Consider the following 27,133-nt stretch of genomic DNA (forward strand, 5'->3'; position numbering starts at 1 on the left):
GGACACACCAGTTTAAGATCAATAATTGTCTATTGTGGTTAATCCTATTTGTCAGCTGCCATAAAACATGTCCCAGAATTAGCTGCTGGGCTCAAGTACCATCTCTTGAAAACCAGAACGTGAAAACAAATCCTAACTGGCCAGTGGTTGACCTTTCATTTCACTTAGATACTAAATTTCCCTGACCCTGAAATTAGAATCAAAAGCAGCTGTGCCTTTATGTGGTCTCCCTCCAGCATCAGGACAATACAGGGCACATAGCAAAGGCTTGATGAGCATGTGTTAAAAGAATAAACAAAAATAACATCAAGGTTCAAGAGTTCACAATAGATATCAAAAGCAAGAAGTATTCACAGACGCTTTACTTTTGGCAATAGACCAAGTTGCAAAAAAGTTACATATGTGGATCTTTATAAATTATGTCACTGTGAAACACACTACCTCACTGTATGAGCTGTGATCTGTATACCCCTGTATTACTACAGCCTATGAAGAAAAGTTTGGTGACATAACTTTGTACTGGATTTGTTGTTGTTCTTAATTTGCTCTTTCTGAAAGTCGATCATGTAGACATCTCAAATTCATTTTGGAAGTATTAAGAGGATATAATAGTAATAACTAAAAAGGGGAAGTACCTGTACTTTCAAACAATTATACATCTTAACCCCCGCTTCATACTACCTATTGGGGTATGGGGTAGCAGCGAAAGAGGATTTCTGAGGATTAATCAAAGAATTTGACAAAAAGTAGAACATCTGGACAGAACTGGGGCGATCAGGCCGGGCGAGCCTGTCTTCTGTTTTCTCTTCCTTTTGTTTCACATGGCAGTGCTTCCTATGGAAGGTGTCCAGTAAATCTGACTTAAGTTAAAACAATCCTATCCATATATTCTAAATACACAGTTTTACAAAGCGTTCTTGCCAACTTGGAACATGCTCCTTACAGCATGTTACCATCACAAGATCGCATCTGAAGGCCACGCTCTACCAATGGTCAAGGTGAAATTCTATTTAAGCGTAAAATAGATTCTATTATTTTCACTTCAAAGACCTGTCCTTTCCATTATTAAGAATAAATCAATTCCCTGTCCAAGATAACCACCAAGTCAGACTCCACTGTCTCAAGCTTTCTGATTGAGGAGTCAGCAGATGTGTGACACACAATGCTTTATATAGATATGGATTTTCACTAACCTCCTCCTCAATTCCTAAAAAAAGACTTTTCGTCTTTAACAGAGGAAATGCATAAGGGAGTGCTGAGAGGTTTAAGTCCTTCTGCTGATAGAGGAACACCACATTCTAATCTGTGCATGCTTTCCCACACATCTGGAATACAGCTAACACACATGCTCAGCTTTTGCAAATGAGATTCAAAGAAACAGATACTTTTTGAGATAGGGAAAATTCTTTTTTTTTTCACTCATCAATGTATTTTAATCATATTTTCACATCAATAATTATCTATATCATCATTTTTAAGGACTCCTAATAATTCCTTTCTCAGGAGGTACCATAATGTTTTAACCATTTCCTATTGATGGATATTTAGAATTTTTTTTCTATAGATAAGGCTTCAATGAACATGATTTACCTATATCTTTTTTTTTTTGAGTTTTTATTTAAATTCCTGTTAGTGAACATGCAGTGTAATATTGGCCTCAGGTGCACTATGTAGTGATTCCACACTTCCACACAACACCTGAAGTTCATCACAAGTGCCCTTCTTAATCCATCACCTACTTCGCCCATCCCCCACACACCTCTCCTACCTTACACTTGTATCTTTACATACTAGTCTGATGTTCTCCTAAGAATAAACCCTTATAAGCAGACTTACTAGCTTAGAGTATGCTTTTTTTTTTCAGTATAATTGACATATCAACATTATATTCATTTCAGGTGTACAATGTAATTGATTCTATATTTGTATATATTGCAAAATGATCACCACAGTGAATCTGCTTGACATCCATTACCAGTTACAAAATAAGAAAAACTTAAATATGGTCTGGGTATTAGGTGATTTTAAAGGCTGATTATTAAGTTTTTAGGTACGGAAAAGGCATAGTGGTTATGTATAGTAAAAATTTTATCGGGGCGCCTGCATGTCACAGTGGGTTAAAGCCTCTGCCTTCGGCTCAGGTCATGATCTCAGGGTCCTGGGATTGAGCCCCACAGGCTCTCTGCTCAGCAGGGAGCCTGCTTCCCCCTCTCTCTCTGCCTGCCTCTCTGCCTACTTGTGATCTCTGTCTGTTGAATAAATAAATAAAATCTTTTTAAAAAAATCTTATCAAGTTGAAATTCATATACTATTCGGGGGTATATTTTCCCTTTGCTACTCAAGGGAAATTCTAGCAGGCCCCATAATTCTCTGCCACTTCCAGGTAACAAAGTCCTGAATTTAGCTGAAGTCACAAAATACAATTGTGATTCAGGAAATGAAATGTAAAGGTCGATATATTAATGGACCCTTTCAGTAAGGCAAAAAAAAAAAAAAAAAGACTTCTTGCCCCACCTCACACCCCCAGCTAGGATGTGTATAGGCAGGCTGCCGGCCTCTATCTTTTCAACCCACTTCCTGCCCTGCTTGCTGGCTGCTGTTACTTGGCTGCAACTGCCATTAAAATAAAGTGAAAAACAGTCTGAGGGGTTTGAAGTGGGGGGGGGGGTTGGGGTACCAGGTGGTGGGTATTATAGAGGGCACGGCTTGCATGGAGCACTGGGTGTAGTGAAAAAATAATGAATATGTTTTTCTGAAAATAAATAAATTGGAAAAAATAAAAAATAAAAAAATAAAGTGATAGGGGCCGCTGCTGCCTCCCAATACCCAGTAGCCCCTCTGTCTTTACAAAAAGAATCCCAGCTTTAAGCTGGGCCCATTGCTGCCCCACGAGCTTGGATTTCTTGGCTTCACTCAGAGCAAGGCGTGAACACGTGACTGAACTCTGGTTAATGAGATACAAGTGAAAATGATGGGGGTATACTCTGAAACGATCCTTAAAAGAGATAGGGCAGCAGACCTTTCCTCTGCCCTTCCTCTCCTCCAGCTGCCTGGAACATGACGTGATGGCTGGAGCTTTAGCAGCTCCATGAGCCTGAGGACACATTCAGGGCCATGGGAGCAGCGAACCAGGAGGCTTGTTCCTCCTAACCGTGTGGAGCCACCATCCTTTCCACAAATTGCTTATGTCCTGACTTACTCTACGTAAGAGAGAAATAAACTTCTATTCTTTAATTTTCTTTACCATTGTTCTTTCATTTATATGCAGGCAAATGTACCCTCACCAGCACAGAGGGCTTCGCATTCTCTGAACTAGTAGCTACTTAAACCTGACTCCCTGTCTCTTATGGGTAGTTTTGTGGGTTCTCCAGGGGCTCCCCTCAAAATCCTTGTAATATAAGTGATACATTCAGGTCCTTCATTTGCCACCCCCACCCACGCCCCTAAAATTCACTTGCTAATCTCTCTGCTGGCGGCGCCACTTGGGCAGAGGTCAAACGGCTCCTGGCTGGCTCTCCATCCCCGCATGGGCCGCATCTGGTCCATGGGAAGACCGCACAATCGCTCCAACAAACTTGGCAGTGGGGGTAGCCCTATCGCAGCTGCTCCCCACTCAGCCCAACACCAAAACATCTCACCAGAGTCAAAGCCAATCCGCTGCGCTCCCAGCTCCCCGGGCGACCTCTCTCCAGGATGGGGCTGAGGAACAACTCCCCCACCTCATGCTTCTTCCAGGAAAAGGGGGTGAGGTGAACTCACAGCAGCAGCTTCTCCAAATAAATCCTCCTTACAAATCTTGTATCGATGCTTTCTATACCCTCAGAGTGAAGATTTTCAAGAGCTGTGAACCCGATGTTCAGATATCTCCTTTGAAAATGCCTATTTTGCTCTTTCTCACAACGTATTTTAGTCACTTCTGTCTAGTACATCTTGAGGCATTAGTCAAACTTTCCAACTCAGCTGCTTATGACAAAAACAATGCCTTACGGGGGGATGCACATTTGTGGTAAAACCGTAAAGAAAAGCAAGGAAACAATAACAATATTTGGAAGAGCACTTATCCCTGAGGTGGGTGTGGGGGCAGGATGAAGGAAGGAAATGCGATCAACAAGCACATGCGAGGGGCTTCAAAGAGAACGTTCTAGATGTTTATCTGGTGGTTATTTTCTTTATGATTATAAGTTAAAATGTGCACACACATTACATATATATACATTTATTCATTGCCTACGATGTAAAAGAACAAAAACAAAATAATATCTAAGCTCCACAGCAAAGTAATTTGGAAAGAAGACTGCTCTCTGAGAATCAGGCTGTAAACTCGACACAAAATGGAGGAAGCTGGTCAAAAAATGACTTCCACTAGTGGTTGAAAGATTTTCTCGAAGCATCAGGGTGTTGTTCGTAGCAACTTCTGTAGTGGCGGTGAGCTCTGCATTAGGGACAATGCCCTTAGCATATCTAACCTTCTTAACTGCCTGGATGACAAGTGGGGGACAATATTACAGAGGTGCTCACTGGTAGCTCACAGCTACATGGGGCAGAGAAAGTCCGCAAGCCCCCGGAACTGAGACAGAGTCCTGGCTAGAAATTCAAGTGAGTGGACCCCACTAGCAGACTCTACGTTGGTGATACCAACCTGAGCAGTAGCGACAGTTGATAAAGTCTCATGAATTCTCTCTGTATGACCTTTGTAAGAGTCCAAGCAACTTTCTGATTACAATCTGGCTTTTTTGGAGCCTGTCTATGGGAAAAGAAGATGCTGATCATGTAGATTTTATTGTTGTTATTAAGGCAATATTAGCTTTATTATAACTCACGATGACAGCTGATACCTACATGTTTATGCCACTTGAGCCTCACAAAAAATCTTCATCCTGGTGATAGGCAGCATAGGAGAGAGCTAAAGAGCAACGGAGACCAAGATCCAAACCCCAGCTCTGACCCTTAACAGCTGTGTAACCTTGAGCAGTACATTAAGCTTCTTGGGTCTCAGCCTCCTCATCTGTAAAGTGGGAGTAATGGTAGTTCTCACCTCATGGCACTGTTGTGAGGATTAAATGAGTGAATATTCCTAAAACTCTGAGACAGCAACTGTCACGTAGTGAGTATAATATAAATGTTTGCTGTTACTCCGTGTTATAGACAAAACAAGTGGGGCTCAGAGTGGTAATGGCATAATCAATGTACACTTGCTTAAGCTCCACAACTAGTATGTGGCAGATAGTTAACCCAAACACACTAGGCTTCAGACCCCACGTGCTTGACCCACATCCTTGTCATTAACCATCTCCGTAATTATTTGTCAACATAAATTAACCCCTGTGCCTGCTGGGTCTGCCTCAACCTTGGGGCCTGGGGATCGATGACCTCCTTGGGGCCTGATAATGGTCATCACAGGCTGAAAACAGCAGGCTCTGGGCCTTTGAAACAGAGTACCTGACTCTCCAGCTGGGCCCCAGTCTGGCCTAGTGGCAGCTGATCTTCCCCTGGCTGTCCCCAGGCAGCTGTCTCCTCTCCTGCTGACTCCCCACTGAATGCCGAAATGCTCAAAGGCAGGCATTGGTTCTGAGTTCTCAGTTTCTAGCAATATACCAATTAGCAAACATAAAATGTAAATTCTTCTGTAACCCCAGATAGATTCAGATTATAGCCTCTCTGTCTTCAGCTGGTTGTAAAGCAGCAATCCTTCCTTCAGACCTTTTCTAACCTACCCAAGCCAAGGGCACCCTATACCTGTGAAGGGCCTGGGAAACGGGAAGTGGTCCAGTCGTCATCCTCTGCCAAGGGTCTCCGACTGTCCTGAAGAGAAAGTGCGGTGGGACAACAGAGCTCCAGTTCCTGCTGCTAATACCCATGTGAACTTGGCTGAACCTCTTTGCCTCTCTGAGTGGCAGCTTGCCCATTTGGGAAGCAGAAAAGTTTGGGAAAATCTTTAAGTTCCTTCCATTCTTTGATCTCTGTATCTGTATTTTAATCAAGAGCCAAAGGTCATTTTGATTTGCCTATACTCAAAAACAACTCAAAATAAATTCTCACATTAAGGAGATATTCAGACTGCTTCCCACAACGCAATGCCACTGCTATTTGCAACTGTAAAGGGATAAAGTCACTTTCAAAAACCCCAACATGAGCTGCTGGGGCTACTGAGAGGGAAAAACCTATTTGCCTGATAACATACATCACATGAAACTTATGGCTTGAAAGCTTCTCTCATTGAGAATATTAAGCAATAACCTGGGCCCCGATCACAGGTGAGCACACATGTGCCTGTGTGTTTGCACACGCTCACGGTAGAATGTAGTTTTTTTTTTTGTTTTTTTTTTTTAGAAATTTAAACAATAAATGATAAAGTACTTTGAAGACCTCAAAAAAAAAAAAAAAAAAGGGAAAAAAGACAACGTTCATTACAGCGGTTGTCCCAAAATGAGGTGAGATAACTTACCAAACATATCAGAGTGATTAATAATCTTATTTTGGGCTCTGGACTAATTAAATGCTTGCTATTAAATCAGTGATGCAAATAAATTTTTGAACAAGTCTGTACAGAAGAAATAAGTTGAAAAGGATCATAATGGATTACCACATGGCCCTTCTGGGGACAGTGGCTTGAGATGGACAATTCTTTTTCTCAGAAGTATGTAGAAGATGCAGCTACTTACTGATTGGCTTTCCCTTCTTCCAAACACCATTGTAACATATTTTTATCCTCTCGAGCTATTTTAAGATTCTTTAATTTAGTAAAAATTAATTTTATCAGACATATCTGTTCAGAAGCCTGACTCATGCAGCAAACTATAGATAATAAATTTCCCCACCCATTTTTTTTCAATTTATTTATTTTCAGAAAAGCAGTATTCATTATTTTTTCACCACACCCAGTGCTCCATGCAAGCCGTTTTTAAGAGGTTTCATAATCTTTGTAGTAGGGCCCTTCTTAACAGCTCAACAGTGCTGAACACCTCACCAAACTTCCAGGCACTATGTTTGTTACACTGGACTCTGATAGAAGGGGGGGATGGGGCGGGAACAAAAGACAAATGATCAGGAACCTGAGGTACATCGCAGGTAATGACCAGGCTGTGATTCTGAATGATAATGCCGGGCTTGCACTGAACACTTTGCCTAATTAGACTTCACACAAGGGGGAAAAATGCTTTAATATTTAACAAGTATAATGGTGTAATCAATGTACACAAATCAGGCCTGATAAGGAATATTGCTTATTAAAGAGAGAGACAGATGGCTCCGGGAAAGGTAGTCATTAAATGTAAAACCTCACAGACTCCAACTGCGAACACCAGCCACGTACTTTCAAATTACCACTCCAGCCCCAGACACTCCATGCATTATTTAGTCCTGTCCTCTTTCTTATAGGTACACCCACACCATAGATTTAATAAAATAACTCGGTTCAAAACACTCATCTCTGCTGTTTCTCAGAGCTGTCTTTTCCTAACCACTCTTGCTGCCGTCAAAAATCCCACTGAGTCAAGATGTCCAACATCTCTGTTATAATCTTTTCAGTTAGATAATTAGTCCTCCTTTTTATTATGCTCAAGAACACTTAATGTGTTGGAAGCATTCCTGACTATTAAATCCACCCAGCCTGCCACAAGATTATGAATATATAATTTGTTTATAGGTAGCTTTTAAGAAAACACAAAGTAAGCAAACAGCACACAGGAATATAGTTAAAAACAGGCATGCTTATGAACTGCAAATCACAGTAAGAGATTTCTAAGGGTGGGTTATCTGTTCAGTTTCTCCAAGGCCAGCTTTGCATGCAGATACAAAGATCCTAGAAGGCAACTTGCCCATTCATGAACCCACTTGTTTACTAAGCCTGTTGACTTTTAAGTGGCTGCATTTGTTCATTCCATGCATAGCACAGAGAACCCACTGCGCCTACATACTGTGCTACATACTCCTTGGGATGCACTGAAAAACTATGTCCAGTACTATATCTCTATGCTCCAGGAGTCTACGTGATCCAAGGACACAGAAGCAACGACAGTGCCTGCCATCATGTAAAGTCTGATACTAACAGAGGTACAGTGACAGTCTTGCAAGTAGGAGCTTTCGTGACAAACAGACCTACATTCAAATGCTGGTTCTGCCTGTCATAGTGATCTAACCCCACTGAGGTAGTTCATCGATAAAAATCTCAGTTCCTGGGTGCCTGGGTGGTTCAGTGGGGTAATCCTCTGCCTTCGGCTCAGGTCATGATCTCAGGGTCCTGGGATTAAGCCCCGCATCGGGCTCTCTGCTCAGTGGAGAGCCTGCTTCCCCGCCTCTCTCTGCCTGCCTCTCTGCCTACTTGTGATCTCTCACTCTCTCTCTGCCAAATAAATAAAATAAAATAAATAAAAATAAAATAAAATCTTAAAAAAAAAACTCAGTTCCTCAAATATAATTGCATGGGTTTAAAAAATTTCCACAAATAAAGTGCTTCAAATAGTGTTTAGCACAGAGTGGATTTCTTCCTAACCTTCTCCCACTTCTGCATTCCCAGGATAAAATGGGCCTCGTTTTACCTGAAAAACCAATTTTTCAACCCCTGACTTAGCTACAATGATACCCATATCCACATCTTACTTCTCTTTGGCACAAACAATCCCATTTTTCATTTGTGTCCCCAAACAAATTCCTCTAGAACTATTCTTACCAATTCTCTCCAGAAAAAGCATGGATTTGAAGTGCAGAGAACAAAAGATTTCACATCTTAACCTGTTAGCTGGATATGCACAAATGAAGCTGAGAGCATTTAGAGTCCATTGGACCCACGAAGCTGGTTGCCGAGATTTCCACTTCTGATGTTGTCAAGTCAACAGGAAATAAAAACCAATCCCCTTGGCCTCACAGTGGGCCCCGGGAACTTACTATCCCCAGGGAAGATGTCCCACATGTCATTAAGCCACAGCTTGACAATACGTTCCCTGCTTTGTAATTCACTCTATTGCGAGCTGCTTAAGGTCAGAAACTCCTGTCTTCTCATCAATGCACCTCTAGCCCTGAGCACAGTGCCAAGCACACAGCAGGATGGCCATAACCAGATTCTAAACGACCCGAGAGTGGGCAGGTATTTAGGCAGCATTGTCATAGGGGCATCTAAAATTACCTGCCAGCTGGCCATGGTGCCTTGTAATGACGCATTACAGAAACAATGGACCTAAATTCCTAACAATGGAATTCTACCAAGTAGCTGGGTCATCCTAGATAAGTCACTGTGCTTCTCTGGACCTCTTTCTGTTCATCTGCAAAACACAGAAATGGTCAAAATGATCTCTAAGGTGCTATTATTTCTGCAAAATACTGAAATGTTAGACCAAATGATCTCAGAAAACACTGATCCTGTTGATGTATTTTTGTCAACCAATGATTCTCCTGTGAATTCCAACTCCAGCAAGTCATGAACTAGACTATTAAATGAAGTCTACAAATCCTCCGGGGCCCATGCATCCCTTTCAAATATGCATTGTTGCCATTTCAAAGACTTCCAGTTCATTTAGATAAAATCAATAAACATGGCCAGCTTTATTCAAAGCTCCTCCATTCATTCTCTGACCCTCATTCCTAAGTGATTAGGAGAAACAGTAATACCTGTCCATTTCACCCTCACATGACATTTGCCCAAGAATAATCAAACAGTCACTTACAGAGAAAAGGGAAAGGAATCTAGAGAAGCAGGTGCCTCCCATGCCTCTTTACCCTGAGCTGGACCATCACCACAAGTCAAACAAGCACCTCCTCATGACTTCCCAGCAACTGGAAGGTTCTATAAAGGACCAACACCTGCCTCCTACCTGCCTCACACTGGTGGAAGGTATAAATACTCACTGGTCACCCTGTGGCCATCAGTAAAATTCACCATCTTGAAAGGATGGAAAAGAAAGCATAGTCCAGGTAGTAAGCAAATCATTTCTACAGTCAGTTCCTGAGGTCACTGTCTTGAGTGGGAGAGAATCCAAAAAGCCCCCAAAATAGTTCCTACAACAATTCCTACCTCATTTCCCCAAGAACATGAACATGAAGGTATCAGTTCTGAATGAAAAGTCTAAAGAAGTATTCTCATGGTCTCTGTTCCACATTAATAATGACCAAGGTATTCTTTCAGACTCATTCTCAGAAGACAAAAAGATAATTCCAGTGCAGCTGGATAAATTTTCCTCTATTCCCAAAGGATATTCATGGAAAACATCCTCAAGATTATTAATTACTTGAGTGAACAACATACTCTCTTCAAAGAAAAACCATTTTCGAGACAACTCAAGACCCAAGATGTTGAATCAGCTTACTTGATCCAACAAGGTTACTAGTGTTATGCTCAGATTTTGGCTTTGTCCACCATTTGGATTGATGAATCCATTCACAGCCCATAAACGTCATTGCTTTACATTCAAATGGCCCCTGAGTGTCAATGATTAAATTCCCACTTTAGGGATTAAGAATGTGTTCATCCCCACAGACTGAGTCAGCTCTGGGATCCTTTCTCTACCAATCTAGTCTCCTTCTTTAAAAAAAAAAAAAAAATTATTTATGTATTTAACAGAGATCACAAGTAGGCAGAGGCAGGCAGAGAGAGAAGGGGAAGCAGTCTCCCCGCTGAGCAGAGAGCCCAATGCAGGACTCGATCCCAGGACCCCGAGATCATCACCTGAGCCAAAGGCAGCGGCCCAACCCACTGAGCCACCCCAATCTAGTCTCCTTCTATGGCAACTTGTCGACACCTCCATCTGGAGAGACACACACACACACACACACACACACTTCAAACTGACCTCACCCCTGTTATTCAGGCCCCAAAATCTATGGGCCATGAGTGAAAAACCAAAAGGAACCTTCCACCAAAGAACATGCTTTAGGTGGAAGCCAGAGCTCAGAGGTCATAGGTACATTCTAAGAAATTCTCCCCAGAACACAAGTCTCCTCCCTTGGTTCCTCATTATGTAGCCACAGTGGCATTTAAATAAATCCTATTTATATGCAAATAAGACATCCAAAAGTATCCTAAGCATTTTGAGCTACTTACATCTATAATAGGACAAAAAGAAGTAGTTATTTCCTATCCATTTGTGTATATAATAGATAGGAAATAAGAAAAGGACTGCTACTCTCCTTTGGACAGCTAATTAAAGTAGCCAGGGCACAGTAGGAACTCATTATTCAACAGTAAGTCCCAGCCACCACCTTGTTCCTTTCGATCTAAAACTGGAAGTTACCTAAGCATACCAAAGGTGGTTTTCTGGGCTTGGTGTCCATACCCAAGCATCTTATCATAGTAACATATACATGGTGGGTGTTCAAGACATATATGATTATAATCATCTAGAACTTGAGACATTAAAGCTATCCAAGAGTAGAGTTAGAAATGTCAAGGTCCAGGGAAGATACAGGATGCTCCTCCTGGTCTTCCAAAAGCTCCTTGATCCTTGTTTTCTCTTCCATGCGTCCTTCCTGTGGGCCTTTGTAGTAATAACTGCTGATATGCAATATTTACCATGTGCTGAGCGGATTATATGTGTTATCTAAATCAATCAGCAGACCATCCAATATGGTAAGAACTATTACCCTCGTTTTACAGATGAGAAAACTGGGCTCCAAGGGATTAATGTACTTGCCCAAGATCACACAGTGAAGAAAGAGTGGAGCTGCGAAACTGGGTGAACGGACTCCAACTGCCAACCCTGTTTGCTTGCTTCCTCATTCAGTCCCCTGGTTCCTGTACTTTCTCACTTAGAGCACTCAGCACACACCCTCCTTCCCCTAATCTTCCCGAGAACCAGACAAACTAACTTGGATTTCATTTCAAGGACTATTCTTCCTCCCACTAAGTCTGTTGTTGCTGCTGCTGTTAAGTTTGCTTGTCCATTTCAATACACTCTACTAATTCCATAAAATGGGCTTCTGAAAATTGCAGTAATTTGTTTTTGTTTTTTTTTAAGATTTTATTTATTTGACAGACGGAGATCACAAGTAGGCAGAGAAGCAGGCAGAAAGTGAGGAGGAAGCAGGTCTCCCTGCTGAGCAGAGAGCCCGATGTGGGGGCTCCATCCCAGGACCCTGGGATCATGACCTAGCCGAAGGCAGAGGCTTTAAACCACTGAGCCACCCAGGCGCCCCTGTAGTAACTTGTTTTAAATAGACTATTCCTCAATTTGATGCTTTTTAAATGTTTTGCATTTTAAAAAAAAAAACTCTGAATCAAGCTTCTCTTGCACCTGGGCAGGTTCTGTGTGCCTGTTCACAGAAGGACTGTTTTATGTCTCTGTGCCAATGCATCATAAATAATGAGTCGAGGCCTCCTGCTCCTGGCTGAGGTAGACAGTCCTGAACTGTAATGATTTTGTAAAGCCCTCATTCCCTCCCTACCACACATAGCATCTACCTGGACACCAAACAAGGTGGCCCATTATCATAAAACCACTAGGCACATCTCTCTAAAAACATTCCCTGATCTTAAAACACAGCCCACTCTACAGAAATGACAGCAGGACTCTATACGGGGCCCTGTGCACCTGGCTTGCCTTCCTGTGAAACAGATCTGGGGGTATTAACCACAGCTCCAACTGGAACCAAATTAAAAAAAAAAAAAAAAAGTTTGTTTCCCTGTGACTCCAGCTACCTCTTGACGATCTAGAGAGGAATGGGCAACAACTAATAATTCTGACTTTGCTCCTTGCCAACAGAGCTGCTGCTTTTGGAAAAACCCTACAGTAGGAGACCAAGGAGCTAAAAGCACGTAATAAGGCACCTATCCTGAGTTCCAAGCTCCCTTTGTCTCCTGGAATTCATCCTCTTCTGGCCGGCCTGGGTAGCCACCCAGTGTGACAGGAACCCTACGCTGGCACCAGCTCACAGATCGCCCAACACCACGTCTGTCCCAGGCCCCAAGAGGGAGACCCAGAAAGTAACATTTTAAATGAATTCATCACATTCTACCTCAAATTTAGATATTTTTTCTTTTCTTTTTTTTTTTTTCCTTTTGGATATATATTTTTTCCTTTTGGATATTTCTTTCTGCCCCCATAAGGGGGGGGGTGTGGTGGGCAGGGAGAGAGAAAAGGGAAAGAAGGAAGAGAGACAGATAAGAAGGAAGAAGGGGAATGAGGTGCCTGGCTAGCTCAGTCAGCTAAGCGTCCAACTCTTGATCTCTGCTCAGGTCATGATCTCAGGGTCCTGGGATGAATAACCCTGCGAGGGGCTCCATGCTCAGTGGGGAGTCTACTTCCCCTCTCCCTCTCCCTCTGCCCCTTCCCCCTGCTCTCAGGTTCTCACTCATGCACCCTTTCTCTCTGTCTCTCTCTCGCTCGCTCGCTCAAATAAATAAATAAATCTTTAGAAAAGAGGGCAAGAAGTAAGAAGAGGAAGAACACCATTGTCTGTAGCACCTACTATGTCTGGAGGCTTGGCTCTTTCCTTTCTAACAGTTCCTTTAATTCTTTCTACGGCCTGTAAGGTATGATTATCCCCACCCCCTCATGTACACAAAGAAGCTAAGCGCTCAGAGATGTTCAATGATGAGAGCAGGAGCCCCAGTCAGGCAGTGGTGGAGCTGGGATTCAGACCCCAGGACTGCCTAGCTCCCAAGGCTCAAACGCTTTCCTCTCCACTGTCTTCCTAGCTGTCTTCCACTACTTGCCATTTCTGTAGTGTCCAGCAGCGCACCTTAATCTGAGGAGCGGATGATGAAGATGTGTTGACGAACGCATGAATGGTTGATTCCAGCTTCACACCTTAATATTCTGCAACCCACACACTCGATTTTATTCATATATTCTGTTTATAACATGCCTGCAAAGTACCTTGATAGGAAGTTAAATGTTGTACAGAAATAAATTGTACCACACTGTATTGTATTTCGAGTTACTAGAAAAAGCTACACACAAAAATCTATAAATAAAAAATGCTGAAGCAGACTTCCTGATAAAAATTCATTTGTCATCTTGCTCCATCATGTCCAGAAATGGATATAAATACAATAATCTAAGGAAAATCAAAGTTTTCACATTCTGTGAACCCTCGGAACACTAACGTGTTTCCTAGACTGCTAAGGCTGTGTGTACTCATGCCAGAAATGATGGCACAAAGGGTTTTTTTTAAAGCTTTTATTTAAATTCCAGTTAACATACAGTGGTAGTATTGGTTTCAGGTGTTCAACACTTTCATGCAACACCCAGTGCTCATCTCAGCAGATGCCCTCCGAACTCCCCATCACTTTCTCCTCCAACCCCCACACCCATCCAACTCCCCTCTGGTAAAGTTTGTTATCTAGAGTTAAGACCTGGTTTACCTCTCTTTTTTTCCCTTTGCTCATTTGTTTTGTTTCTTAAGTTCCACGGTACGGTATTTGTCTTTCTCTGACTTATTTCACTTAGCATAATACTCTCTAGCTCCATCCATGTCATGGCAAGTTTGAAGGGCAAGATTTCATTTTTTTTAATAGCTGGGTGATATTCCATTATCTTGCGGGCACACACACACACAAACACACACCCACATCTTTATCCATTCATCAATCCATGGACACTTTGGCTGTTTCCATAATTTGGCTGTTGTGGATAACATTGCTCTAAACATTGGGGTGCATATGTCCCTTTGAATTTGTATTTTCCTATTTGGGTAAACACCTGGCAGTGTGATTGCTGGGTCTTAGGGTAGCTCTACTTTTAACTTTTTGAGGAACCTCCATACTGTTTTCCAGAGAGGCTGCACCAGTTTGCATTCCCACCAACAGTGTAAGAGGGTTCCCCTTTCTCCAAGTCCTCAAAGATGGCACAGAGGTTAGGAGCTCAAGTCGCAGATCCAGAAAGGCCTGATGTGAACCCAAGGCCCAGGCACAGAACTCACAAACTGCCCTGGGACAGGCAACACACCCTCTAAACCTTAGTTTTCTCATCTGCAAACTGCAAATGCTAAGAGTGCAGGCTTCCTGAGGTAGCTGTGCTGATTCAATGAATGACTCACGGCCCACGCTTAGCAGAGCAGCTGCTAGGTGGGTAAGGGCCCCTAAGTGTTAGCCATTTTTATCACTCGAGGAGAACTATAATGGAAGTGCAACAAGAAAGCTGAAATGAATCACTTACCTTTGCAAATGCTATTACAAGCACTAAATTCACCTGAATCATCTGTTCCAGATTACTGTGGTACTAAAATGATCTGCCCTGAAAGCAATCCCATCAGTAATACAAAAATAATAACCACCACCACCAACAGTGATATTTACTATGTGCCAGGCACTTTTCCAGACAAGAGCATCGCACGCAATTGTGTACATGGTGCCACACAAGAGAGCGTCCAGCAGGAGGTGAGTGAGGTTGAAGTCCAGTTCACTCCCTGTTTATGGTGCCACCAAGGGGCAACCCGTGGGCTGGCAGCAGCTCTGTTTACATGCATTAACTGATGCATTAAATTTAGCAAACCTCTAACAAATGGGAGACAGAAGTTAGAAAGTCACTTTTGAGAGCACCCAGGACCCAGGTCGAAAACCACCATTTCAGTAATCACATTAACAGAGTAGATGAGCACACCCCAAAGTCACAAACAGTAGTCACGCCTACTGTTAAGCGGCATAGCCCTGTACCACGTGGGAACATGAAAATCAGGCAGGCCCTAGTGCTGGGTAGAAATAGACAGTTCCCCTCCACCTCCTCCCTGCCTCCTGCTTCCCTCTTCCTACATCAACTCAAATATCCCTGTGTGTGATAATGAAACAAAAGTATCATATTTGACCCCAGAATAACCAAATGTTACATTTAACATTGTCTAAAATCAACAACAAAAATCATCTATGTGGCAAGGTGATGTTTCTCTAAGTGATAGGTTCCAAACTCTCCACTGCAAACTCTAGCAAACAGTTACCATTTCTGTCCCTCCAGGAGGCACCTCCCCAGCTGTGGGTCCTAAAAATGACTCCCAGGTATAAAGACGTTCATTTCCTGCCACCTCAAGCCTCTATAATCGCAGTGAGCTCAGGGGCTCTGGCCCAAACTAAAACCCCTCATCCCGGATATAGCTATATACCTATCATTGAGGCTTAGACCCAGCATCAACCTGGGAAGGAGAGACAGGGGGACACCACACCCTCGCAGGCTGGATGTGTGACAGTGAAAACTGTACTCTTCCTGTACCGGAAAAGTATTAGTTTATGCAGACGGGATCTGTGTAACTTTTTGATATGCTCAGAATCCAAAACATAATCCAGACATATTTCACTTAATCAAAGAAAAGTGATAATAAAAATTATCTATGACCTTTACACAAAAGTTATTCCTCTTATGCAGTTCCCTAAAGAGTCCAGATCCAGACCTTGGAAGAAACACAGTGAAAAACAGATTGCCTTGTTTTGAAATCTCACCCTGTAAAAGTCAGAATTGAATGTCCAATTATTTTTTAAATTCAGAAGCATTCTGCTAAGAGAAGAAACCCCTTGATAAGAGTTTGGGTCTACAATACAATGCTCTCTTTCCTAACTGTTGTTAATTTTACATTAAAAACTGATGGTGTTTAGTTTGCCACTATAATTAAATGTCACAGAAAACCTGAAATATTCTTATTCATTTGCAAACAATATGGCAATATTTTCAGTAATAATGTGTGCTTAAATATATCGTCGGTATTTTTTTCTACCAAATAGCAAATTACATCTGACAACACCAACACACCGTTGAGTTGTTCAACCGTCTCAGTGACTAACTTCATTCAAATTAGAGTTTCGAAATAAGAGGTCTTTTCAAAAACTCACAGAAGAAAAGTGCCTTTCAATGACGCTTCTTAGAATTCAGTGAAACATATTTCTTAAAGCTGGGATTTAACATGGTCCTCGAAAGAAAGAAAGGGAGAGAAAGAAAGAGAGAGAGAGAAGCGGGAGAGGGAAAGAGGGAGGAAAAAAGGAAAAGGGAAAGAGAGGAAGGAAGGAAGGAAAGAAGGAAGGAGACACCAGAAGCTTCTACTAGCAGGAGAGCATTCCTTGAGAAACAACGTGTATTATTGTTAGTGCTGCAAGTACCTATTTAGGAGATAAAGCAATTTTAAACACATTAAAAGATAAAAAATAAGCTTCACCAAAGACATAACTAAAAACTTGAAGATAGGGGCGCCTGGGTGGCTCAGTGGATTGAGCCTCTGCCTTCAGCTCAGGTCATGATCTCAGGGTCCTGGGATCAAGCCCCGCATCGGGCTCTCTGCTCGGCAGGGAGCCTGCTTCCCTTCCTCTCTTTCTGCCCACCTCTCTGCCTACTTGTGATCTGTCTGTCAAATAAATAAATAAAATCTTTAAAAAAAAAAAAAAACTTGAAGATAATACAACAAAATTGTACGTTTGCTTTATTAGAAAAATTTTTTTAAATCATATATTTGAATATAAGGATGTGCACAGTAAAAAGCCCATCCTCAAATCTCCTTTAAACCTCTAAAGTGATTCTAAAATGGTACCGAATCCATCATTTAAGATGGCTTTCATTTCTTTTTAGGCCTTTAGTAATGCTTTTCACACAGGGTTGCCCTTTTGTAATAAAGTATTCTGTGTCAAGAACCAAGGAAGTTTAATTCCTTTGCTACCTTAAAGGACAGAATAATGGGCAATAAATGCCAGCCCAGGGTGAAACACTATGCAGAGGAGGCCCCTAGCGGTGAAGCTGCTGCTCCAACTTGGCTTTATACATGTGCTAAGACTGCTTTATCAGGAGGGCAAAATCAATAGGTAATAAAGTCTACCTGAGCTTTGCTTCTTTAATAACCTCTATTAACCCTAATATATAGTAGGGCCATCATTTAGAATCCCAAGTTCCTTTCATCAGGAATATGTATATTTATAAATAAAGGATGTGACCTGAAGAATAACTTCATTACATTCTCCATTTAAATTAACAAATACTTGTGGGTGCCCGGGTGGCTCAGTGGGTTAAACCCATGCCTTACAGTTCAGGTCATGATCTCAGGGTCCTGGGATCAAGCCCCACATCTGGCTCTCTGCTCAGCAGGAAGACCTGCTTCCCCCTCTCTCTCTTTGCCTGCCTCTCTGCCTGCTTGTGATCTCTGTGTGTCAAATAAATAAATAAAATCTTAAAAAAAAATTTTTTTTAATTAACAAACACTTGTGAAACCCTTACACCCTGCTAGGCACTGAGCTGGGGGCATGGAGTCAGGTTAAACAGGAGAATGAGCACCCTCACAGAACTCCATGTTATTTCTTTTCAGCATAATCACGTTACATTGAGGGCAGAGCTAGAACGATAAGTGGACTGGGAAGTACAATTCACCATCATATGACCTTGTGGTGGGCTCTTACCAATAGGAAAAACCAGAAAACCCGAAGTATTGCCCACTCCCACCCTCAAAGGGTCAGCTCCTCACTTTCCATATATATAGGGCAGCCTCTGAGGTTCTTCAACAAAATGAGGTTGAATGAATGAATGGAAAATAAGATTGCACAGGATTTTTTTTTTTTAATTTGGATTCTATTTACTTGACATAGAGAGCACAAGCAAGGAGAGGCAGGCAGAGGGAGAGAGAGAAGCAGGCTCCCCACTGAGCAGAGAGCCTGATATGGGACTGGATCTCAGGACCCTGATATCAAGACCTGAGCTGTAGGCAGACTGAGCCACCCAGGCACCCCAGGATTTTTAAACTTAAAAAAAAAAATTAAAAAGTTGAAACATCCCAGAGTTGAGGATTCCCAGAAATAAAGGAAGACAGAAGCAGAAGACAACATTTATGAAGGACTTCATGTGCTCCAGGCAGTGGGATAAGTTCCTAAATGTTGTTTCATTCTGCCATAAGGTGAGGAATATTATTGGCATTTTACAAAATAGGAAACTATAGCTGGGAAAGGGTAAGTGATTTGCCCAAGGTTATTATACATTGGATAAATGGGAGAGGCTGCTTGGAGCCCAGATACCTGGGATGGCAAAGCAAATGTCTGCTTCACTGTAAACTGGTGAATCCCAAAGTTTGAGATTTTCTTTTGAACCCCATTAGTGCAGCTTGCAAGCAGGCATATGAGCTTAGGAACACAAAGATGAACAGAATTAAAGTATTTCAATACTGTATAATTTAAATAACATATTCAATGCAGAGGAATTATTAAATATTTATTGGGTATGGCCCACCTCTTGCTTTCCAGGAACTGACATTTTCTGGGAAAACAACACAGGATCCCATATACTATTAAGCACTATTACACGTGTTCGAGTCACTATTCATGACTAAGGCTTTATTTTTTTTTCCTATACGCTCTATTCCCAAGTTTGAAAGACTTTTCTCCTTCCAATTAGCAACAAGACAGCACTGCCCAGGGCTTATTAATGCTCACGGTGCAAGTAATACTATAATAATTATGACTGCCTTGTATGAACAATGTTTACAAAATCCAAGAAATCCAGTAGAATTAAATTTAAATTTCTAGTAAAAAGACGTGACAGAGCAGTTAATTATCTTTATCATCTAGACCTACCTAGCGACATTTAAGTAAAAACTACTCCAAGGCTTTGCAATCAGAAAAAGAGTGGGGTTTGCAGAATAACCACTCGCATTCACTCGTGTTCCCAAGCCTCAGTGTGTCCGCACAGACACTGCGGTGAAATTCTCTTCCCTCCCGTCGCTCTTCCTTCGCACGTCGATGGAAAGAGAACTTCAAAGTCACCGACGCGCTGCAGGTGCAGGAAGGGTCGCGGCAACAACTTCGCCTTGTCTCTGCGCAGCTTTCGCCCCTCCCGGCCCTTCGAGACCCCCACCCCGACCATGCCCGCGGAAGCGTCTCTCCACGACAACACAAACACTCGCGCGGGGCGTCCTGCGGACCGCGCACCCCCTCGGACACACGCCCCACGGCCCCGCTCCGAGGCCGCGAGCCACCGGCCGCCCTCGGCACGCCCCCCGCGCCCTCCCCATCCCGGCCAAAATAACGCCAATTCCGGCAAAGTCGTCGCGCGGCACGTGTGCGGCCACTTTTGCAGGAGGGTCCGAGAACGCAATTAAGCCGGCAAAGGCCACGACAGAGGGTGGCGGAGCCCTGGGGACCGCCGGCGCGCAGCGGCCGCGACCCTCCCCGGCCGCCGGCTCCGCGTCCTCGCGCGTCCACCTGAAGGCGCCCGCCCGCCGCCGCGCCGAGCCCCTCCCCGCCGGCGCCCACAGACCCCCGCGGCCCGCGGACGGCGCGAGGCCGGGCGCGGCACCGTCTCCCCCGCGGCACCAGCGGCCCCGGGGTCGCGGGCCGGGCAGCGCGAGGAAGCCGGGCCGGGCTCCGCGGACCTGCGAGCCGCACCGACGCCCCCGCGCGGCGCACCACACCCGGCGGCCCCGGGAGGCGACCCGACTCACCCCGAGGCGCCCTCCGGGCTGCCCGGCCGGTCCCCGCGGCTCCCGCCGCCGCCGAACTTTCCCTCCTGCGCGGCCGCCGCGGGCTCGGCTCCACCTCTCGCTCCGGCAGCCGCGGAGCCTCCAGGGACCCGGGAGGGGGGCGGGGAGCGGCGGCGGCGGCTGCGGCGGGCGGGCTGAACCTCGGCCAAGCCCCAGCGCCCCGCCGCCGGGTGGGAACCCGCGGGCCGCGAACTCGCGCTGCAGCCGCCGGCCGGGGGTCGCGTTCCGCTGCGCCCACCCGCTTCCCCTGCCGCCCCCATGCAGTGCGTCCTCTGCCCCGTCGGAGCGGGGCGCCCTGGCGGAAGCGGGTCCCCTCTCCTCAGGGGGCACGCCCGGGGGGGGGGGGCGTGGGGTCCCCTGCTGGTGACTGGCACTGAGCTCTGGACGAGTTGAGGGAAGGGGCCGGGACACGGCGGCACGCCCGGTACCCCAGGGGACAGAAGGTCGCGTGTCTTTGTGCAAGTTTGTAGTCCTCGCTCTTTCTGGACAGTTCCCCACGCCCCTCCCTCTGTTTCCCTCGCTCTCAGCGGGAGCCGTCCCCTCCCTGGGGCAGCTGATTACCAAAACTTTGTAAATTAGACTTTGAAGCATTAATCCTGCAGTCGGTATCTTTGCGACCCCTGTTAGTTACAGCATCTTCACTAGAGAACCCCTACTGACAGCGAAGGTCAGACAGCCTTTGGCTCTGAGACCCCACCACCAGAATCACCGGAGAGGTGATTCTGTAGGGACCCCTGATGACCACGGCCCCTGATGGCCCCCAGGAGGCCTAGGTGGAGAAGGCACAGAAGGACTGAAGTCAGCAAGTGGGCTCTTGAGTAATAAAATCCCCTCACACGCACTCAGACCCTCTGGATTCCAGCACTTGTAAGTGTTCCAGCACTTCTCTGGGTGGAGGGTGTGTGGGATTATGATGTTTCCCAATTCTCAGTACAATGAAAGAGACTGAGGAGGAATCACCTGAAGAGGTCATCTCTCTACTTAGAGGTACAACTTGCAGAGTCCCCCTGCCTGAAGAACCAGAGCTAGAAACCAGGACCAGGATAGGACTCCTGATGCAGTGCTCCTTCCACTGCCTGACCAGCAGAATGCTCAAAGCACCCACGTGGGAGGTTTCCAGGCACCAGACTTTATGTGGGCACGGGATAGTAATTCTGGAAGCAATAGGCAGTCCTCAGGCAGCCACCAGGCACTTATTTACCTGCAGAGAGCATCCTGGAAGCAAGCCTTGCTTCCTACTAGGACTCCCTAACATACCAGGCTCAACCTTTTTCTAACCCATGCTGCCCTGGGACTTCAGGTGGCTCTGTACCCACCCCACACCCGTGAGTGGGCTAATCACCCTCCTGACAGAAGGCCCCACAGCAATTCAACTGGGATTTCAGAAAGAAGAAGGTGTTTACCAAATGAATGACAAATACACTGTCTGTCCTGTTACTGCCCCCCAAAAGTTGCAAGGTTATGGAGCTCATAAATAAATGGTTAACTTAGCATCCACATATATGTAGGTACAAGTCATTGGCCAAGCCTCCTCCATACTTTACCTCACAGCAACCTCGTGAGGCAAATCATATGACAATCCCCAGTGTGCAGATCGAGGGGCCACGTCGAGGTTGCAGTTAGTGGTGAGCCGTGTAAAGGTCAGAGCCTGCACAGTCAAGTCCTCTGGGTAATCAAGTAACCCCTTCCAAGCCTTTCCAGTTGTCACAAACACATTCCCACACCTTCATGTATTGATAGGTGGGTTGTTAAAGCATCAATTTTCTTTCCTCCTTTTCTTCCATCTCTCTGTTCAATGATGTCTCCAGAATCTCTATATAATAGGGCTGAAGGGAGGAATCTGGTTTAGAAGATGGGCCAAAGACTTGAGTAAGGGCTGCTGTGCTGGCACACTCGTAGGCTCAGATTCCAGGTTCACACAGACTGGTTGGGGAAGGTGGATGAGGCAATGCCACGGCTGCAACCATTTCTAGCCATCTAGGAGGAAAAGGGAAAATGCTTGAGGATTAATTGCATTTCCTTTAGGGGGGCCTAACTTACTTGTAAAGGTACCTGAAGAGATTCTCCAAATAGATCAGCACAGCAATGTATGTGTCAATATGAATCAGTATATGTCTATATATCAAAAGTCGGAAAGCCAATGCTAGCTAAGTGTCCGGGGCCTCTAGGTACATTGTGACAATAGTCAGTACATGAAAAAATATGGTAGTCGAAGCTAAAAAAATAATTAATTGGTTACTTAAAAATATGGTAGTCGAAAAAGTGATAAAACTACAAAATTAAGAGCATAATGTGAGAAAAGTTACATTTTTCTGGGGCGCCTGGGTGACTTGTTGGTTGGGTGTCCAACTCGTGATTTTGGCTTGGGTTGTGATCTGAGTCGTGGGATAGGATTCTCCCCCTTCCTCTTCCCTCCTCCCCTCTCGTGGGTACGCTCTCTCTCTCAAATAAATCTTAAAAAATAAAAATAAAAAATTTAAAAATACATTTTTCTGGAGATACTAGAAAAATAAATATTATTTCAATTATTATGTAGTAGATATTATTTGGATTATCCTTTTGAGGGCCACTATAATGAAGCAGGGTCTGTCAGTCACCCTCAGTCTTCATCATTAGCAGAAACAGCAGTGAATGAGGGGAAAGGCCAACCAGCTTGCCCCGGCAGCTCCTGTTCTATAATGACAGCTTGCAGAATTAACCCTGTTACCAGAAGGAAGAGGGGTTCGTTTAGACTTGAGAGACCAAAGGACCAGAATAAATAGGTTGAACACCAGACGTAGATGTTAAAAACCAATTTATAAGACTGAATTTTAAAAGAAGTTTTCTACCTAAATTTTAGCTTTTAGGGGCAGTACTCTTACATAAACATTTTCATAAGCATAATGATTTAGGAATCTGAATATGTTATTGGACTCCCCAAATATATTATAAAGGTGCTTCCACCTTCATATTATGCTAGCAATGTGGTAACAATACAGAAATATATAGAAAGTTCTGTAAATCAGTAAGGTTATGATGCTGGACTGATTTTACCCCCTTGAGGGAAAAACCAGTCCATATAAAAATATTTAAAACAATACATAAGATGTCAAACTTTTACGTTTATAAAATGTAAAATATATATAATAATATGTGATTTTTAAAATATATATACTTCATGAATATTAGATTTTAAGTGCAAAAAGTGAGACTTCGCCTCACCAGGAGCCTTGAGAACCTTGACCCAGAGTCATCCAGGAGCTAAAAGAGCAGTTGTAAAACTTATTCATTAAAACTTAATTTCTTTACTTTCTAAGAGAAGCTCTCACGCAGTCCCTCAAGCCGTGTTGACTCTTACTTTACATAGCTCTAATAATCAGTGTTATCTGATTTCTTAAATCACAGCAAAGGTGCTGTGTAGTCAGAGGTACCTCATTAGATGGGAGAGGGGTATTGTACTCAAAACATGAAGACTGGCCAGATGGTGTACTGTGAGTAGTGAGTCATTGAGATAGGATCTAATTATATTCTAGAGTCTTCTTCAGAAATCTTGAAAATATGCACTATAGTTCCAACTATGTTTTCATTTAAAATGAGTAAAATAAATAATGTGTGACCCAAAAAGGCAAATTTTGTTTTTCTAGGAAAAAAAAAAATCACAGGTGTTGAAAACCTCATTTCCTAAACACTGTTACTCAAACACAGTGGGACTCCATTAAAATCTGTTGACTGAATCACGGATGATTTTTCACTTCTTTTGCATGTTTTATGTTCACTTCTTTAGCTATACACATCAGAATCAATGAGTTGGTTCATAATATTTTCAATCTTACATGCTCTGTTATCCTTGGGGTCAGTGCAGGAGCAGAGCTAGAAGAAGGCCTGCTCTTCTCAAGAAACTCCTCCCAAGCTGTCTTCTCCTAACAGCAAACAAGTGGGGCAGTTCCCAGGGTAGTACTGTCCACAGAAACAGATCTCACAGGAAAGCCGTCGAAGACATGAGTGCTTCACCGGTTGACTTTTCCATTCTCCTTCTATGCACTCAGCATTGCCACTACACAAACACCCCCCACCTCTAGAAGAAAACAAAAGGGTTACAGAGGGAACTGCAGAAAAACCCAAGCAGGGAAGCACCAGAGACTCAGCCACATCTGGTCTACATCCGCCTGACATCAAATCCAGATACCTAAACACAGAGCAGCTCAAAACCATGTCCTTTCTCTCTACGGTAGCACTAATTCACCCACATGCAGATCAAGCTTACGGAGACTTTCTTTTTGAAAACCAGGAACACTCAGACATGTCCCTTGGATGACTCAAATCTCTGTGGCTTTCACTGCAGCTTGAATTTTTTTAACCCTGATGGATAGACTATTTTCAATTATTATTGTGTTTCTTTCCAAGGATTATTAGCATCTTCAAAAAAAAAAAATACACCATTTAATGGGGCATCTGGCTGGCTCAGTCCATGGAATGTACAACTCTTATGAGTTTGAGCCTCACATTGGGTGTAGAGATTACTTAGAAAAAAAAAAAGGTTAAAAAAATGTAGACCTTTTATCATTTAAGTCAGTATCTGCAAGTCCTGTCCCACCTCCAGGCCTCACTCTGTGCCCTTTCACTGCTACAAATATACACCGTGTCAATAATTTCCATTAATAAGAGAATAAGAGTGTGTATTGTTCCAACAATACACACTGTCTCTATTGCAGACAGTAGAAACAGGATGTATAAAGATGTATTCAGGGATATTAGAACAACAGAGCTGCTGTATAAAATACTAACACTGAACAGTAATATGGCCTGGCCACAGGAAGCGCAAGTACAGTTAAATCAATAGGTCCAAAAAGAGGAAAAAGTGCCTACGGGAGAAGCAACAAGTCGGACACCCACCAAAAGTGAAAAGGACACAGAAAAGCAATGATGATGACGTGGAAAACAGGCTGTATCAACTTTAGGAACAAGAATACTTCCTTTTCTTTTAAAGACTTTATTTCTTTATTTGAGAGAGAGAGAGTGAGCCAGCACAAGCAGGGGGTGAGGCAGAAGGAAAGGGAGAAACGGGCTCCCTGAGCAGAAGCCTGGGATAACGACCTGAGCAGAAGGCGGGCGATTAACCGACTGAGCCACCCAGGTACCCCTCTTTTTCTTATTTCTCACATGTATCTAAAACCTGTGCACAGAAGGGATTCATTTTGTACGACCACACACATGTGCCTCTAGAACAAACTTTGCCTTCAAACCAAATGATACCGGGGTCACTCTCCTTACTGTATAAGACGCATTTGGCTTTATAGTAAACACGGCCAGAAAATGATTTAGTCAAATCATTAGTCCTCCAGTAACAGTAAGTGAAGCAGTTAGTGTGTGCCAGGCACCATGGAAACTACAAAAATGATGAAGCCCTTGTCCTTAACCTCAAGGAACTCAAAATCTAGGAGGAAAGACTAAACACAAGATTATAGGAATTTGAAGGAGGGAAAGAGAGTGAGACAGACACCCCCACCGCAAGGTGCCCATGGATGGTTTCACGTTAAAAGTAGTTTTTCAGATAGATCTTGAATGATGGATAGGATTTTGATGGGCAGAGAAAATAGGAGAGTACCCAAGAAGTAATGCTTGACCAGTATAGCAGAGATGGGAAGGCACTGTGCACATCTATCATGGCCAGAACATAGGCCACATTTAGGGGGAAAAGTAAAAGTCTAAAAATGGCCTGAGTCGAGATTATGGGGGACTTTGAATGCCAGATAAGGAATTTATCATGTGAATTTTTGTGAGCTGGGAATGTGTGTATGTGAGCAGATTCGGTAACTGTTAGTTGCCTGATCAACAGGCTTTCCTGCTAGCTGGAAGAACTCTATTCTGAGCCACCTCTGAGAAGTCCTGCATGAGGCCTAAAGGGAGGTCAACATGTCCCCAGCTCTGGGTGGGAGTGTAGGGATGAGTTATGGTAGATTTAAGCCAATGGGAAAATCAGTGTGAAAAATGGCTAAGCTTATGGAATCTGTGGGATACCCCAGAAGAGAGTCTGGCTATCAACAAGGATAGCAAGCTGGAATTCAGGAGAGGCTAAGACCAGAGATAATAGAGAGAGTAGGGAGTCTTCCACAGACAAAAATAGAATCATCTACATGAGAATGAAAAGAACAGCTAGTGAAAGTACATAAAATGAAGGAAGGTGCTGAGAGCACAACGCCGGGAAACATTAGAATTAATGAGCCAAGAAAGGATGCTCTAGAAAGAAAACTGGGAAGGAATGGTGACAAGGACAGGAGAAACAAGAGGTGTCTTTGGAGCCAGAGACCTTTAAGAGGTAGATGACGGTCACAAGCATAAAGTCCTATAGCATCTACTAGGTTTCTTTTTTTTTTTTTTTTTTTTAAGATTTTATTTATTTATTTGACAGAGAGAAATCACAAGTAGGTGGAGAGGCAGGCAGAGAGAGAGAGAGAGAGGGAAGCAGGCCCCCTGCTGAGCAGAGAGCCCGATGTGGGACTCGATCCCAGGACCCTGAGATCATGACCTGAGCCGAAGGCAGCGGCTTAACCCACTGAGCCACCCAGGTGCCCCAGCATCTACTAGGTTTGTTAAGAAGTTACTTTAGCTGTAGATGAGCCACGATAATAATTTCAAAAAGCCAACAGGAAAGGTATATATACCCACGATGGGACAGCGTCAGCTAACTAAATACTAAGTTTCCCTGTTTTCTACTGCAATCATAAAATCTGTGTTGTTACACTGACATTTTACAATGGACTCAAGTCGCTTTGCTATTGATGACTTTGTAGGACTT

General features: G+C 43.7%; 1 protein-coding gene across 2 annotated transcripts in view; it reads right to left on the reverse strand.

Moving 5' to 3' along the window:
• The window catches only part of CSGALNACT1 (chondroitin sulfate N-acetylgalactosaminyltransferase 1), a 354,308-nt gene extending 333,919 nt beyond the window's left edge, over nucleotides 1-20,389 (reverse strand). Inside the window, exon 1 of one of the 2 annotated variants that reach the window (XM_044225260.1) lies at nucleotides 20,320-20,389. The gene's annotated coding sequence lies outside the window, so the exon portion shown is untranslated. Of the gene's footprint in view, nucleotides 1-3,638; nucleotides 3,713-20,319 lie in introns of those variants that run through there. The other variant, XM_044225262.1, reaches the window with a different exon arrangement.
• Between the last annotated feature and the right edge of the window lie 6,744 nt (nucleotides 20,390-27,133).

This window comes from Neovison vison, chromosome 11, assembly GCF_020171115.1.
Source record: "Neovison vison isolate M4711 chromosome 11, ASM_NN_V1, whole genome shotgun sequence".
Taxonomy (NCBI): Eukaryota; Metazoa; Chordata; class Mammalia; order Carnivora; family Mustelidae; genus Neogale; species Neogale vison.